This window comes from Eriocheir sinensis, chromosome 6 (assembly GCF_024679095.1).
Source record: "Eriocheir sinensis breed Jianghai 21 chromosome 6, ASM2467909v1, whole genome shotgun sequence".
Lineage (NCBI taxonomy): Eukaryota > Metazoa > Arthropoda > Malacostraca > Decapoda > Varunidae > Eriocheir > Eriocheir sinensis.
In genome coordinates, this window is record NC_066514.1 from 5907109 (window position 1) to 5925085 (window position 17977).

General features: G+C 43.6%; 1 long non-coding RNA gene across 1 annotated transcript; it reads right to left on the bottom strand.

Moving 5' to 3' along the window:
- Window positions 1-15248: 15248 nt before the first annotated feature.
- Window positions 15249-17977, bottom strand: LOC126986449 (uncharacterized). The gene is made up of 2 exons (XR_007739739.1): window positions 17761-17977; window positions 15249-15463 (listed from the first exon to the last, which is right to left on the bottom strand). It is a non-coding gene; the product is annotated as an uncharacterized LOC126986449 (long non-coding RNA).

The following is a 17977-nucleotide window of genomic DNA, read 5'->3' on the forward strand; positions in this document are numbered from 1 at the left end:
GATTAATTGATTGACTGATTAAACCAAAATCATGGGCGCCGCAGCTGCACCGGTAATATGGCGCCGAACAAAATTACCTCGTATAAAATCGTATAATTATTAAAAACTTATGAATCGTAAGGTTATGAAAAGTTAAAAATCATGAAATTTAAAAAAAAAAGTTGGAAACCGTGAAATAACGAAAAGTTTAAGTGGGTAATAGGACATCTAAAAGTAATATAAAACAACGACCATTGGCTGCAAACCTACAGCATATGGAGGATACCAGCCTCTTGGAGGTAGTCTATAACCTCATGTCCCGGGGAGAGAGCCTTCCCCCCAGCACCAGGGCGTGAGAGAAACTCCCATCTTCCCCCCGACACCGGGAAAGGTATCGTTCTAGCAGGTCCCCCAGACTGGGGCACTCGACCAGCAAGTGCCGAACAGTCTGGGGGATCAAACAGTCATCACAGTAGGGCTGAACTCCCCGGGACATGAGCAAGCCATGTGTATATCCAGTGTGACCCACCCTAAGGCGGGCCAGGACAGTATTAACCCCTTACGACTCCTGATATAGGAATACGACCAGGTCGGGACTTCCCCCAATCACTTGCGCTACCACACCCTCTGGAGTGCAGACCGCACGGTGGGATACAAGTCCCTAAATGGTAGGGCCCATTGTGAGGGAGGACGAGAAGCAGCGGCCCTCGCCACCTCATCGGCCTACTCATTATCACGCAAAGAGACGAGGGCAGGCACCCAACAACAGGTCACCTCATTCCCATGTCTTTTGGATAGGACAAGCCAGTTAAAAATGTCTAGAACAATAGGGTCCTTGTAAATTTTTTTATGGCAGATTGAGCTGCGAGCGAGTCGCTAAATGTAGTAAAATGTCCCACCGGCATGCTAAAAATGCCGCGTATTGCTAAAAGAATTGCGGAGAGCTCCGCAGTAAAAAAAAAAATGCAAGGGCAAGAAGGTTCCCAGAAAGGGAAAACTCTAGAAAGACGGCTCCAAATCCAACGCAAGCATCGGATTTGCAGGCGTCTGTGAATACAGGTGTAGATGTGTCATGACAGGTAGCATACGAGAGGAACAACTGCCGGACTATTCTCTCTGACACATCCGTCTTACTGAAAGGAAATTACCAGCAGAAGTGCGCCTCTGGAAATTTCCATGGTGCGATGGGAGGTAACTGGTATATGGCTACTGGGATGTATGGTAGTGAGAAGTCCCCAGTGAAACTTCGGATATGGAAACCAGATGGGAGAGGTAGGGGAGGTTTGTTTCTATATATTATATATGTATATGGCAGCGGTGTAGGCTGCCGTTATAGTCTGTACCAGTATACTCAATTCGAAGTTCATCTCTATGGGAGTCCAAGGGTGTCACTCCAACGTCAACTAAAAGACTTGGTATTGGGGATGATCTAAAGGCACCTTGTGACAGTCGGACTGCATCGTGATGGACTGCATGAAGTGTGCGGAGGCGGGCGACTATTGTCGATGTATTTATTTCGCAGCCATAGGACAGTCTCGACCCGATAAGTGCCGGGTAAGGGAGTAGGAATATTGTGCGGTCAGCGCCACATTTAGTGCATGACAGAACACGAAAGAGATCGAGCCATCTCATGCAATGTGTGTGTGTTCTTCCACAACAGGTAGACGTGAACAGCACATGGTGAGATCAGGGTCTGGATGGTGGCCTCTCAGGCGACAAAAGAGCATGACAACCGACTTAGAAGGTGAATATCGGAAGCTATGTTTCTCCGCCCATCCGAATGTCCTGTCGATGGCATGCTGCAGTCTTCGCTTTGTGGTTGACACCCGAGACGCGAGTACCGGATTGCCAGGTCGTCAACACAGAGGAAGGACGACACCCCCTATGGAAGCGATGTTGTAATATCATTTATGGCTATGGCAAAGAAGGTGACACTCAGGACGCTTTCTTAGGGAAACTCGTTCCTGCTTTTCTTAGGATGGGAGTAGGACGTGCCAACTCTGACGCGGAGGGTTCGTTATCGAAGAAATTCTTCAATAAACGTTGGCATCCGTCCACGGAAACCAAAGTCATGAAGCTGTTTTAGTATCCCATATCCCCATGTCGTGTCACAGGCATTCTCAAGGTAAAAAAAAAAAAGATGCACACCATGTGTTATAGGTCTGCAAACGATCGGCAGATAGCTGACTCAACACGCACCAGGGCGTCTACTGTTGATCTCATCCTCCGAAACCATGACTGGTAAGTAGACAGATGGCCATTGCTCTCTAGATGGTGTGCCAGGCGAAAGATAACAATCTTTTCCAAGAACTTGCATAAGGAGGAAGTTAGAACAATTGGTGGGCGGTAGTGTAAGGACTGTGAACCATCCTTCCCATGTTTACGGAAGGGAAGTACAATGACTTTGCGCCACCCACTTCATATGATCCCTGTGTGCCAAACTGAGTTGTATATTTGGAGCAACATGGTGACGGTGGTAAGACTAAGGAGTCGGAGCATGCATGGCATATGGGATATTATCGGGGCCCGGTGAGTTGTCGTTGCAGCGGGAAAGAGCTGATTGTAGTTCCCGTATGGAGAAGGAAGGGAGCGTTGTATCATATTTCTGAATTGAGAGATGAAAAGTATACCTGTCAACGCCCCCTTCCTCTTCCCCTTCCCCAGCGGTAATTGATTTTGGAGTATATGGCGGGGTCAGTGACCGCAAGGACATTGTGTCTGTGCCCGCGGGGTATCAGCGGTCACTTAGGGTAGGGGGTGGGGGTGGGGAGGGCAGAAAAGGTAAAAGGGACAGTGGTGTAACGGGACCAGACGTGAGTGGGGGGTGAAGGACGCGGGGGTTTGTTTGAGTGTCTGTACCTGCCTGTGGGTATGGGAAGGGGGGGTGAGGGGTGGAGGATACCGCTTGAAAAAAGAAATGGCGTCGTGATATATCGATCTCCGAAGGCAGGTAGGGCTGTGCAGGCCTACTGTTTGGTGGTGGAGGAATAGGGGGGGGGGCGGGATGTGGAGGGGGGATACGGGACGAGAAACTGAAAGTTTCCGCGGCGGAATAAGAGAGAGAGAGAGAGAGAGAGAGAGAGAGAGAGAGAGAGAGAGAGGTACACTTACCCCTGTCGGATTCGATTCCAGACCACGGCACACAGTTTTATTATCATCATTACAAATTTACCTTATTTTATGCTTATTTTGAATATTTATTTTGATACAAATTTAGATTAAGAAAGTGAGTGTTGGCGGCTGCACAAATGCTCTGTGTGTCCGTAATGGTATACGTATGCTGTGCGGTTGGATATTCTAACCGACATGGGAGAGATGCTGTGTCATTTTATAGATTTCACGCGAATCCAGAAGGGCGGGGAAGTGGATATATCAGCTGTGAGGAGGGAAAACTGGCGGCCGTCTGCTTCTTCTCGTCTCTGCAGTGCTCATTTTGTCAGAGGTAAATATTACAGGCAAGACTGATCAGATTATTACATGAGGTAACACTCATTTAGGTATTCCCCGGGTTCTCTAGCTTATTGTGTGGCGGGGGATTACTCTGGAACGGGATTTACATGAGCTGGCGGAGTTAAACACGCATGGCGGCGCTCAAGCAGGGGAAGAAAATAGGAAAGGAAATTCAGTGGAGGCAAAGTGCACAGAGGGACAGAGCTCAGTGCTGGGTGGTGTATATAAGTGTACGCAGGGAAGTGACCCTCAAAGAGTGCGTAGTGTAAGGTGACTTACCGTCACCTGCCCTCACCTGTCGTCACTTGCCCTCACCTGTTTGCCTGCCTGTGCTGCCTACCTGGGCCTACCTGGGCATTACTGGTCAGCAACAGGAGATCGGCCAGGCAGAGGGACAGCCAGTCAACCGACCAGCCAGACACTCAGCCAACCAACCAATCAGCCAGTCAACCAGCCAGCCAGCCAACCAATCAGCCAGTCAGTCAACCACCCAGTCAGTCATCCAATCAACCAGTCAGCCATCCAGTCGGTCAGTTAGACAGACAGTCAGTTTACCAATCAGCCAGCCAATAAATCCACCAGGCAACCAGTCAACCCACCAGTCAACCAGACAGACAGCCAGCTAGACAGCCAGTCTACCAGTCTCCTCCTCCAAAAGCACTGATTTTTTCGATGTATCTTAGCTTCGCAGCATTCTCAAGCGATCTCGCGTAATCACTTAACACAAATGATGCTGAAGGTCCTGCCATTTGCCCGCGGGTAGCGACTTGGGGATGAGGCACACGTGGTCCGTCTGCTCACTCTGCTGGGGAGGTGACCACCAGCGGGTTTGCAGACGACGCACAAGGTGCAGACGACGCTATTTCGTGACGTCACTGCAAAACCTCCATAGAGGGAATGGGAGGGGCTACGACAGAAGCCTCATATCATTCAAAATATCGTTGAGTTAATGCCTGAAAGGGTAAGAGGGGTGATTGAAAAAAATGGGGACTGGACGAGCTATTAGGTCAAAATGCACGAACGAGAGAGAGAGAGAGAGAGAGAGAGAGAGAGAGAGAGAGAGAGAGAGAGAGAGAGAGATTTACATAGATTTACATAGAAAATCAGACCACACAGACCCCATGGTCCAGACTTGGTGGTCTGTCCTTAAGCCTAAGTGATTTTACATTAATCAGAAGACTCCAAAACGCTGCACTTCTACTCTAGTTGATATTAAGTTGAAGGAAGTGACGGTCGAGCTTATTTTTGAAGGAGTCAATCGTGTTACACTGGACCACTGATGGTGGAAGCTTATTCCATTCTCGCACTACAACGTTGGTGAAGAAAAATTTGGTGCAGTCTGAATTTACTTGTCTACATCTGAGTTTTACGCCATTGTTCCTCGTGCGCAGACTGTCATCGATCATAAACAATGTTGATCTGTCTACATTCGTGAAACCATTAAGTAACCATTAAGAGAGAGAGAGAGAGAGAGAGAGCGTAATAAATATTCTGTCCAGCTCATCATTCACCTGGTAACAATTAGTCATCAAAATGTAAAACCATGTCATATGATTAACAAATGTTTTTTTTCTTCGTCAATCCATACCTATTAAAATATATAATTTACATTGTAATAAAATTTATTTCAATCATTTAACAATCAAAATCATTTAATCCCTGGTAGTAAAAGGATGCTACTTCAGCGTGCGTATGTAGTGTGTAGGCCGATGGGCCAGTAGCTGTAGTTACCTGAGTGCTCCTGATCTGATTAATGTCCTGTTCAGTAACCGTAGTCTAAGCTATGTAAGGACCTGACCTGTTTCCGGAGACCTCAGCTTGTGTTGTTTTGTCGCCGAGTGCTCCTGGCCGGTCTGTATAAAAGGACAATCAACGAACCCCCACATCACTATCCTCCTTACATCACCGAAAAGATCGACATAACTCATTCGGCTATATAACTGCAATGATGGTAAATTATTTCTTAAGACGTGTCATTTTGTGAAGGAACAACAGTTGCATTTTGACGAGAAAAGTCTTCTGGATAATTATAAAACATTAGTCAGCACTATTAAACTTGCTTTATTATCGTTCTGCAGTGTAAGGTTCCTGTAGTTGAGGTAGACTGCACAATGAATTGTATAAATATGGTGGTTGCCCGCACGCTGAAGTGTAAATGGCCGATTATACCGCACGCTAAAGCGGCACCTGCAGTAGTAGTAGTACTAGTAGTAGTAGTAGTAGTAGTAGTAGTAGTAGTAGTAGTAGTAGTAGTAGTAGTAGTAGTAGTAGTAGTTATAGTAGTAGTAGCAGTAGTAGTAGTAGTAGTAGTAGTAGTAGTAGTAGTAGTAGTTATAGTAGTAGTAGTAGTAGTAGTAGTAGTAGTAGTAGTTATAGTAGTAGTAGTAGTAGTAGTAGTAGTAGTAGTAGTAGTAGTAGTAATAGTAGTAGTAGTAGTAGTAGTAGTAGTAGTAGTAGTAGTAGTAGTAGTAGTAGTAGTAGTAGTAGTTATAGTAGTAGCAGTAGTAGTAGTAGTAGTAGTAGTTGTAGTAGTAGTAGTTATAGTAGTAGTAGCAGTAGTAGTAGTAAGTAGTAGTAGTATAGTAGCAGCAGTAGTAGTAGTAGTAATATAAGTAGTATCTCTCTCTCTCTCTCTCTCTCTCTCTCTCTCTCTCTCTCTCTTTTTCTGCTTATAAGATAATGTTATACATTATGTGTATATATGTTTTCATAATAAGAGTGAAATTCATAGAGTCAGTATAATTAATAAAATTAAGAAATGAGGAATAAGTGGATCAACTGTCACTGCGTGGGTTGAGAGAGTTTGAGTGGATAGCCAGGGCAGCTTCCATCCTGGCCGTGGACGGAGTAACCCCGGGTCCTTCCCCCCCGGCTACCTGCGGATTAAGTGCCTCCGGGCACATGCTTACCTAAACATAGCTAGAGGGGGAATTAGAAGATACCTTCTTTTGGTATCCCCCACCTCTGGTATATTGATTGCCTGCGCTTGGTTTCATCCCACGTGCCCATCTTGCCTTGAACGCAGAAATCGTAGGGGTTGTTACTACATGCTCTGGGAGAGCATTCCAAGGGTCAATGGTTCGGATGGCAAACCAGTTCCCCTTCGTGTTCGTTCTCCAGTGGTCAGGTTTCGTTAGTTTTAAGCTGTGTCCTCTGAGATTGTTGTTGCTGAGAGTGAAGAATTTTGTGTATGGAATATCCTCATGGCCATGTAGCAGCTTATACACTTCTATCATATCCCCTCTCAGCCTCCGGTCCTCTAAAGTTGGTAGGTTTAGGGCTCTGCATCTGTCCTCGTATGGGAGGTCCTTAAGATCAGGTACCAGCCTTGTCGCTCTTCGTTGTACCTGGTCAAGGAGTTTTATGTCACTGACCAGGTATGGAGACCAGCTCTGGGCACCATAATCCAGGATAGGACGGGCTAGTGCTAGGTAGAGGGAGCGCAGAATCTCTCGGTCAATGTAAGTGAAGCTCCTCTTGATGACACCTAGCCTGCTGTTTGCTCTAGCGGCTACCTTGGCTGCGTGGGCTGATGATTTAAGATCTGAGGACACGTACACCCCAAGATCCTTCTCCACCGATGATGTTTCGAGGACTGTGTCGTTCAAGACGTAGCTGGTGCCCGGATTATGTCTGCCGAAGTGCATGGTCCTGCACTTTCCCACATTGAACGACAGCAGCCACTTCCTACACCATTCTTCGAGTCGACCTAGGTCTCGCTGCATTGCCTCGATGTCTTCCTGTGTGGTGATGGAGTGGTATATCTTTGCATCGTCAGCAAAGAGGCTTAATTCAGATTCCAGACCGTCTGCCAGATCGTTGATGTATGCAATGAATAGGACTGGTCCTAAAACAGACCCCTGCTCCATTCTTTACTGGCAACCAATCTGAATGCCTCCCTCTGATCCCTACCCTGTGACTTCTGTCCGACAGGAAACTGGCCACCCAACGATGAATGTCTCCCCGAATACCCTGGGCTTCTATCTTGGCTAAAAGAGTCTCTTGTGGGGGACTCGATCGAACGCTTTTTCACAGTCGAGGTAGTTCACGTCCACACACTCCTTCCGGTCAATGGCGTTGACGATGTCATCCAGGTATGCAAGGAGGTTGGTTAAGCAGCTCCGCCTGGTCCTGAAGCCGTGTTGAGCGTTACTGATGTGGTTGCCATCCAGGTGAGCCACTATTTCCTACCTGACCAGACCCTCCATTACCTTGGAGACGACACTGGTCAGGGAGACAGGCCAGTAGTTGAGTGGCTGTGTTTTGCTACTTTTCTTGAAGATTGGCGTGATGTTTGCGCATCTCCACTCAATGGGGACTATACCCGTGTCCATCGGCGACTGAAAGATGTGGGTGAGGGGTTTGCTGAGCAGCCCCGCACAGGTTTTGAGGACAAAGGGGGAGATGCCGTCTGGTCCTGGGGCTTTGCTCTCGTCAAGCTCTTGAAGTCGTTGGTAAACACTCTCTGTGGTGAATCTTATGGTTGTAATTTCTTGTAGTGAATGTTGCACTGGTTGAGGTATTGGTTGTGATGCATCTTCTTCGATGAAAACACTGTTGAAAGCCTCATTCATTACCTGAGCTGTTTCAAAGTCGTTGTTGGTCAATTCTCCCTCCGACATGAGCAGTCTTGTAACCCTATCCTTCACACTGAGTTTAGACCGTGAGTACGCCCAAAAATGTTTTGGGTTCTGCAGGTCAATTGCTACCCTCTTTTCGTACAGGTATCTGGCTTTCCTCATTTCTCTTGTCGCGATGTTTCTTGCTATTACGTACCGCTCTCGTCGGTAGGCTGTTCTTCTGGATCGATGTCTCTGCCATGCCTCCTCTTTCTCTGCCAATATGCCTTTTAGGTGCCTCGTCATCCACTTTTCTCTTGTCGGTCTATGGTGCGTTTTAAAAGTCGGGATGCACTGGGTCACGATTCTTTTATAGTGGTCAGTGAATATATTCCACATCTGCTCTCTGTCCTTGCCCCTGAAGTCCTCTTCCCAAGCTACTTGTTCAAATTGTCTCAACATCAGATCATTGTTTGCTTTAAAGTAGATGAGTCGTGTAGCGTCATCACGATTATCCTCTTGATGGTTTTCTCCGGTGGTGAAGTTGAAACGTGGCAGCAGGGTTGGTGATTTTTTTTATTTTTTAAAAATAAAAGTAATAAAAAAATCACTGATTTTTTTTTGTTTTATTGATTTTTTTGATTTTTTTATTTTTTAATCTTTTTTTAATGTATATATATCCTGCTGAGTGATTTGAAAGTCTCCATAGATTAGTTTAAGTTTAAGTTTAGGGCATGTAAGTCTGAGCACAGTCAAGGATCCAGATACATACTTCTTACCTAGACATCTTACCTAGACGGGTTCCACGAGAAGGGAACCCCACAAGTGCCAACACGCCAGCAGATTGCATATTTGTGTAATTACTCTTAGCACTAAAACTATTAAGCCGCTGCTGGAAGGTGTGTTGATTGCACTAAGTAAAGACTAGTTATAAAATATAATGACATATGTAGATAAGTGAAATAAGTATTTATATTTATATTTCTGCAAGTAAAATAAAGTAATTTAGAGTTGATATTTTCTGTGACAAGAGTGTTTAGAAACTATAGTTAAAAATGGGATCAAATTAAATTATATATGAGAATACATTGGTATTAGTATGTGAGGGTTAATATTCGTATAATATTTGACCAAGGTACTCTGCTAGTTTTCTTTTAAATACAGTTAAGGATGTTGACAGGATAACTGTGTCTGGCAGGCTATTCCACAATGCAATCACTCGGACTGAGAGGTATCGCCTACGTATTTCTGTGTTGCTGTGGGGTAGAAATATTCTGTGTGAATTTCCACGGGTCCTAGAGGATGTCTGGAGGGAAAATAACTCAGAGGGTTGCACAGGAGAGAGGCCATTGAAAGTCTTCCAGACCTTGACTATGTCAGTTCTAAGCAGTCTGCCATGCACAGAGAAGAGACCCAAGGCATCCAGTCGGGAGGCATAGTCAAGATGCGAAAGTCCAACAATCTCCTTGGTCCATCGTCGTTGGACTCTCTCAAGCATGTCAGTATCACCTACATACCCTGTGTGCCACACAACTGAGCTAAATTCCAGCACAGGACGGATATGAGAGGTGAGGAGAGATTTCATAAACTCAGGCTCACGGTTAACTGTGCTCTTAAGTAAATTCGACGAAATTCCTGCAGCTTTATTTGCAAGAGAGCGTATGTGGAGATGAAACTTCAACGAAGTATCCACTTGGTATACATCTCCCTGCACAGAAGCAATATCTAACAATGTAAGAGAAGGCGTAGTCTTATTTATATTTTGGTGTATTTTCAGATCATCAGCGAAAATTTTGTATTTACAGGTCAGACCGTGAGCCACAAAGTTAATATAAATGAGAAAAAGGATTGGTCCAAGGACAGACCCCTGAGGAACTCCACTAGTCACATGCGTAGAATCTCTCTCAGAACCCCCAAGATGAGATATGAAGTTTCCAGTTGAGATTTTGAGTTAAGGATAGACCGAGAATGTTTAGTGTTGAAGAAGGTGATAGCTGAGTGTTGTCGAAGAATAGGGGATAGTTGTTTGGAAGATTGTGTCGAGTGGATAGGTGGAGGAAGTGTGTTTTTGAGGCGTTGAAGGACACCAGGTTCCTCTTGCCCCACTCGGAAATAATAGTAAGCTCTGAGGCTAAGCGTTCTGTTGCCTCCAGCCTTGAATCGTTAAGTTCCTTTGCAGTGGGTCTTCTATTAAAATAAGTTGAGTAATGCAGAGTGGAATCATCGGCGTAAGAATGGATAAAACACTTCGTTTTGGAAAGAAGATCATCAATGAACAACAGAAAGAGAGTGGGAGATAGGACAGAACCCTGTGGGACACCACTGTTAATAGGTTTAGGGGAAGAACAGTGACCGTCAACCACAGCAGAAATAGAACGGTCAGAAAGGAAACTGGAGATAAAGGTACAGAGAGAAGGATAGAAACCGTAGGAGGGTAGTTTGGAAAGCAAAGATTTGTGCCAGACCCTATCAAAAGCTTTTAATATGTCCAGCGCAATAGCAAAGGTTTCACCGAAACGGCTATGAGAGGATGACCAAGAGTCAGTTAGGAAGGCAAGAAGATCACCAGTAGAACACCCTTTGCGGAACCCATACTGGCGATCAGATAGAAGGTTAGAAGTGGAAAGGTGCTTTTGAATCTTCCGGTTAAGGATTGATTCAAAAGCTTTAGATAGACAGGAAAGTAAAGCTAGAGGTCGGTAGTTTGAGGGATTGGAACGGTCACCCTTCTTAGGCACAGGCTGTACAAAGGCATAATTCCAGCAAGAAGGAAAGGTAGATGTTGATAGGCAGAGACGAAAGAGTTTGACCAGGCAGGGTGTCAGCACGGAAGCACAGTTTTTAAGGACAATAGGAGGCACTCCATCAGGTCCATAAGCCCTCTGAGAGTTGAGGCCAGAGAGGGCATAGAAAACATCATTTGGAAGAATTTTAATAACAGGCATAAAGGAGTCAGAGGGGGGCTGAGTAGGAGGAATATGCCCAGAATCGTCCAAAGTGGAGTTCTTACAGAAAGTTTGAGCGAAGAGTTCAGCCTTAGAGACAGATGAGACGGCAGTGCTGCCGTCAGGGTTAAGGAGAGGAGGGAAAGAGGAAGAAGTGAAATTGGAGGAGATATTTTTGGCTAGATGCCAGAAGTCACGGGAAGAATTAGAGAAAGCAAGATGTTGACCTTTCCTATTGATAAAAGAAGTTTTGGTAAGTCGGAGAATAGATTTGGCACGATTCCGGGCTGAAATGTAAAGGTCAACGTTAGCGGGTGTTCGAAGGCTCTGGAATCTTTTGTGAGCTGCCTCTCTGTCTTTAATAGCATGAGAACAAGCATGATTAAACCAAGGCTTTTTAGCATGAGGAGTAGAGAAAGAACGTGGAATGTATGCCTCCATTCCAGAGACAATCACCTCTGATGCGCTGGGCACACACAGAGGGGTCTCTCTCCTGGAAGCAGTAATCATTCCACGGGAAATCGGAAAAGTACATCCTCAGGTCGTCCCACCGAGCTGAAGCAAAATGCCAGAAGCAACGCCTCTTCGGTGGGTCCAGAGGATGTACAGAAGCGATAGGACAGGATACAGAAATATGGTTGTGATCGGAGGAGCCCAACGGAGAGAACAGTTTGACAGAGTAAGCAGAAGGATTAGAGGTAAGGAAGAGGTCTAGAATGTTGGGCCTGTCTCCAAGACGGTCGGGAATACGAGTAGGGTGCTGAACCAACTGCTCTAGGTCGTTCAGGAGAGCAAAGTTGTAGGCTTGTTCACCAGGCTGGTCAGTGAAAGAGGATGAAAGCCAAAGCTGGTGGTGAACATTGAAATCTCCTAAGATGGAGATTTCAGCGAAGGGAGAGTGAGTCAAGATGTGCTCCACTTTAGAGTTCAAATAGTCAAAGAATTTTACATAGTAGTAGAGTTAGGTGAGAGATAAACAGCACAGATGTATTTAGTAATAGAATGACTATGAAGTCTTAGCCAGATGGTAAAAAATTCTGAAGAGTCAAGGTCGTGGGCACGAGAGCAAGTGATGTCGTTGCGCACGTAGGCGCAACATCCAGCTTTGGATTGAAAATTAGGATAGAGATAGAAGGAGGGAACAGAGTAGAGGTTGCTGTCAGTAGCCTCAGAAACCTGTGTTTCGGAGAGGAAGAGAAGGTGAGGTTTAGAGGAGAGATGGTGTTCCACAGAAAGAAAATTAGAATGAAGACCGCGAATGTTGCAGAAATTGATATGGAGGAGATTCGAGGAGTTATCAGGACACCTCTCAAGTCGGCAGCCAGAAGGGGAGTCCTCCCTGGGGGAATTTATGGTCCCCCCCCCCAGGCGGGGACTGCGAGGCTCTGTAATTTTTCGCCATTTTGAATTTTGAATTTTGGGAAAAAGTGTGTGTGTTGTGTGAATGTACTGTGGAGTAAAAAGAGAGAGGAACTGTCTTTAGAGAGCATGCTGAACTGCTCTCTGGTGTTGATGAGACAAAAGGGAAACGGTTAGTGAGGACATGGGAAGGGTCTTTGAAGGGTTTCAGCACCCTCCTCGCTTCCCGTATATCCTCAACGGGAGTAGCTCACACCCGTTCGGTAGGTGTCTTCCTACCTACTCCTGCTACGTCCTTTACTATGGTATTGAAGTCAGTTATGCTGTTCATGTTTTTGTTCCGTATTTGAGTTTCTATTTCTAGTGTGTATTTCCTGAGCGAATCTTCATCTGTTTTGTAATATTCTGTTATCTTCCATTCTGCCTTTCTCCCATAACTCTCACTTTCCTCTCCACTATTTAGGTTCACTGTGATTAAGTTATGATCTGATAAGTCTATTATCTCTTGATTTTCATCAATATGCATGGATTCATAATACTTATACATTTCATTATTTACAAGCACAAAGTCAATAACACTTTTCCTTTGGTCTTGACTCCATGTGTACACCTCAGTGCATCTGTTTTCATTTAGGAGTGTTAACTTTATTTCTGTAATCAATTGCAGGATAAATTTTCCATTGTTATATAAATTTTGTTCTCCTAGTAATCCAGTGTGTCCATTCATGTCTCCCAATAATATTAATGCTTCCTTTTCAGTGTCTTGATTTTCCTGGATCTTTTTTAGTGTTTCATTTTGTATAGTGTTGTTCCTTATCTTATCTTCCTGTGTTCTTTCGACGGATAAGTACACTAGTATTATCCTTATATCGAGATACTTAATTCTACCTTTTAATTCTAAGAGATCAGGGATCTTTGTATCCGTGCTATTGCACACAAAGTCACAGCCATTTTTGTACATGAACATCAGTCCTCCTCCCTTCTTGTCTTCCTGTTTCCTCATATTTACATAAGTATTAATTCCTTGGCTAAATAAAACTTTCTCTGTTTTATGATGAGTTTCAGTTATACATATCATGCTGTTGTCTTCGTCAATTAGTTTTTCTACCTATATTGCTTTGGTTTTTGTAAGTCCTTGTATATTAATGAGCCTTATAGAAGTTTTTGTACTTTTGTTACTTCTCTTATTGTGTCTAGCTTGATGTTGCTTTGTACAACCTCCCGTTTTTTATATACAGTCCTGGGCCCACATTCACCAACGCCTCGCAGATACGACAATCTTAAGTGGATCCAATATGGCGGAAATAAGAATGTCGTATCTTGCGATTCACAAAAAAATCTTAAGTCCGCCATGTTTAGATTTTCCTGCCTTAACGCTGTTTCACACTCCCGCCGACAGACGGCGTAGTGTGTTGTTGACATATTTCGTTCAACCAATGGCAGCGCTCGATACATACGTACTCAAGAGACAGTAGCCAATCACAGAAACCTCAACACCAGTGCAGCACGTGGCCCGTGACAGAGGCAGGCGATGTTGTCTGCCCCACCGGGAGTACGGAGATGAAGTGAGGAAGTTCAGGTAAGCCAATCACTTGTCATGTGGAGAGTCAGCTTGGTATATTGTTGCTAAAACGTGCTGGTGAGTGAAACATTTTTGTTAACCTGCATGAAGGTATCCTTTAGGTAACGTTATAAACGTGTCTTTCTGTCAGTTCTTAGCCATGACTTTGTCCTCCAAGTTGTCCATGATCAGTCTCATTACCCTGTTTTGACCTCCTCTGTAGGTAAAAGTGTAATATACTTGCATGCACCAAGTTATCTCACCATGGAGGGGAAAGGATATGGGGCCACACACACTTCAGTACGTGATGTCATTTCAGTATTTTCATAGAGGTGAGGCCATTTACTGAGCAGCAGAGCTTAGCAAACTTATCAGTCATTAAGATTTGCCACTTCTGCCACCAGGGCACTGTCCAGTAATGTGGCTAGGATTAGGAGTGGAGCTCAGACATTGTCAGCTGCTCAGATATTTGGAAGTAGATAAAACGGCATACTTTCCAAAGAGCAGCTTGCTGTATTATGGCTTAAAACACTATCGCTCTACTATAAGTGCAATAACAATAAGTAAAAAGCTATTTCATAGTGCTTGAGATAAACTAACTTCCTATTAAAACATAGATACTTTAAATTCACTATTATAACTTAGTCATTGTATTTCTTTGTTTTCTTCATTTCCACAGATTAAGTTTATTAACTATGTAAACTTTTTACTTCATTGCTTCTTAACCTTTAACTACTAGCCAGTCACTTTTACCTCTCTCTCTCTCTCTTATGATCCTGGTTATGATGACCAAGCAAATAACTTTACTTTTATAGGAGACTGAGTGTCACCTGCAAGTGCAGTGGGTGCTACAACACCTGGCAGCCCATATGTCCCAGCAGTGGTGCAGCGTCGGACCCTTAAACTTCCAGGCAGGAGACACAAGATAAAAGATTCTTAAGAAGCAAGACCAAGCATATATTACTGGATAGTTTGCAGAAATGTGTAGATTTCCTTGAATAATTTCAACCAGAATGACTGCAATAGCTGGAGCTTTTCAGGACTTTGTTGAATATTGCAGGGCATGAAATTCTGTATTTCTTACGCATCATTAAAGGTCTCTTTTGCTTTCTTCAAACATGTTTTGTATTTGCAATTTATTTAATTGTTTTCTATAGGAAATAACATATAAAAAGATGTTTAATAGCAGGCTGTGAAGAATTGCTCCAAATAGTACACACCACAGGTGCTATATGCTTTACATTTTATTAAGTGTATAATAAGCTCAGCCATATTGTCCTGCAGTTAATTTTTAGTCAGATAATTTCTCCCCTTTTTTTACAATTTAAGTTGTGATTGTGTTCATGTATACCAGCAGTTCTTTCTTTAATTATAATACTAAAGAGGTTTTTATTATATATATATGAAGTCAGATTAAGTGACTTTCAAAAGCATTATAATTAAGTTCATTTAGCCTGTGTCACTCTTAAAGTTATACGCCTCCGTGGTCTAGTGGTTAGCGTGCCTGGCTTCTACTCCGCAGGCCTGGGTTCGAATCACGGCCCGGGCAGTCAGCGTGCAGCTCACCCAGCTGTTCATCCTCCCTCTCAGGCTGGTCGATAAATGGGTACCTGGGGAAGGTAATATGTGGTAACCCAGATATCACACTGGCCCTGTGTCCCGGGGTAATGGGGGCTCCCTTCCACCACAGTCTCAAGGGCCAATGTTACGGAGATGAGCACCGAGGCCATGCGCTGCTACTGCGTATCCCCCCAACTTTACTACTTTTACTCTCAAAGTATATAATTGTGTGTTTGTGTGTATGTTAGTGTGTGTGTGTGTGTGTGTCACATCCTGGAAAGCCCAAGACTTCTCTCAAAACTCTGATGACTCGAGAAAGAGTCTGGCTTCCAGCTATATCTTGAGAGCCAACAGTCGCCATGGAAATTTTCTAGGTATAGTGGAATGTGTTTTGACAGTGGGCAGTGCCTTTGTCTTTGAAGAACTCTACCGAGTTCTTAACGAAACACACCCATACACCAATTTGCTCGATGATTTCCTGTATTTTATTGCCAGTACACTATTTAACACATTTAAATATTTAATAATGTATATATCAATGCCCACTTTTTCATTATGTTCTCAACTTGTGCCAGGAACATGTGAGTCAGTACTTTAGTAAGGTTAGGTTACATAAATGAAAAAAAGTGCATATTTGAGTTGAAAACAGAAACATTATTTTCTTGTCAATACCCAAAAAATAACTTGAATTTCTAGGTGAGAAAGAATTTTTTATTGTCTATGGACAAAGAACCTTTATTTTCTAGTTTTAATGTTGTGCTATAAGTAGAAAATGAAGTAATTATATATTTTTCACTTAACCTTTTTGCATGAATTAAATATCAATATATATATAAATATTTTGCCTCAACCTAAAATCATAAAATTCTTTTTCAATTATAGTAGCTATTAAACTATGAGTGGGAATAAAACTGGGTGATGAATCAAACCTTGACGGGTGTTGCTAGGTTGCTAATTTACCAGCAATAGGTTACCATGTGATGGAGATGAGCACCGAGGCCACACACAGCTATGCGTATGCCCCCAACTTCACCCTACCCTTACTAGACACATCATCTATAACACCCAGTAAAACTAGCATACTAAATAGTAAATGCAATACCTTAATACAGTAAGCACCATTGAGACAAGAATGAGCCATGGGATGACTAAATTACCAAAATATCCAACAAACATATAATGCATGTTGCAAAGAATGGGTAATTGCTTAGCAGGAGTCTATTTGAGATGCATATTACTTATTTCCTGTGGTATGTTATGATGCTTTTTAATGGGGATCTGTTTATTACCACAATAATTCAGCTATGAAAGTGCTACAGCAAATTTACCCCAGAATTCACTATAACAAGCTCTGCGGCATATATTGTCCAGCCGTCTTCACTCCCAAATCTATTTACAAACTAACAGACTCATTTTAACCTAGTGGATGGTAACCTAACTCTGCTAAAATTGTAACCTATAATTGCCGCTGGGGATAGTAGTCTATCGTTACAGAGGAGAGTAAACTGTCAACCCAAGTATGAGACTCACCAAATCAACTCTAGTACTTTCATAATTGCTTCCTGGTGATAACTAACTCCACAAAAAAGACATGATAATTTACCCAGTAATGAATAGTTTGTGTCTCTAAAATAGGTCGCTAAAATCTGCTAAACAATGGCAAGGAGACACCCAGAAATATGTTCAGGGAGATTGGAGGGCAGAGAAAAAGACAAGACAAGAGAAACTTTGGGGGTGCAGGACCTGAAACCTCATCAACGGTAAACGGGTGGGGCCCGGCCCATCCTTGGTTGTGCTAGTGGTCTAAGGTATTACAAACTACAAATTAAGACTAAATTATTCGCCGAGCATGTATGAGTACCCACATTACCCCCTGGTGGATCTCCTGCGAGCATTACAAGCCCTCCATATATATTATCACGAGTGTTTACGGCAGGATATTTGATTCAGTAGTGTAGGAGTTCACAATCACCACATATTCAGAGAATGGTATTATATATGGTTGACACGTCCTTATAGAGCAATGTTTTGATAGCAATGTGACGTTTTGTTCATTATTTTGGCAGCGGGTCTTCCTCTTCTTCATTCCTCCTTGTGTTGTGGAGAAAATCTGTCCTACGTACGGGTCACGATATCTTACGCCATGCCTGGAGCTGCCGTAAAGTATTTTATTGTCTTATTGTCCATGGGGAGGTACCGCCCCCTCCCTTGTTGTGCTTTCCTTTCTACCATTGTATCTTTTTAGTTTCATGGTGCTGCCCACACATGTATTAATGGTTGTATAATCACACTCTGTCCTGCCTGGGGGTTGGGATGGCATGTTCCTCCCTTCTCCCTCGTTGTTTACCTGCAACAATAAACTATCAATCAATGTCGTAACGTAACTGTCTCTCCGTGCTCTCTACGCTGGTGCTGATGATGTTGATGATGATGTTTGGTTGGATGCTTTGCCTTTGCAACGGCGCTTCCTAAATATTGTTTGGACGTCTTCTTTAGAGTTTATTTTCGTCTGATTTTCCCATAACTCATGCACTATGCTTTGTTTGTTTTCTATGTTATGTTGG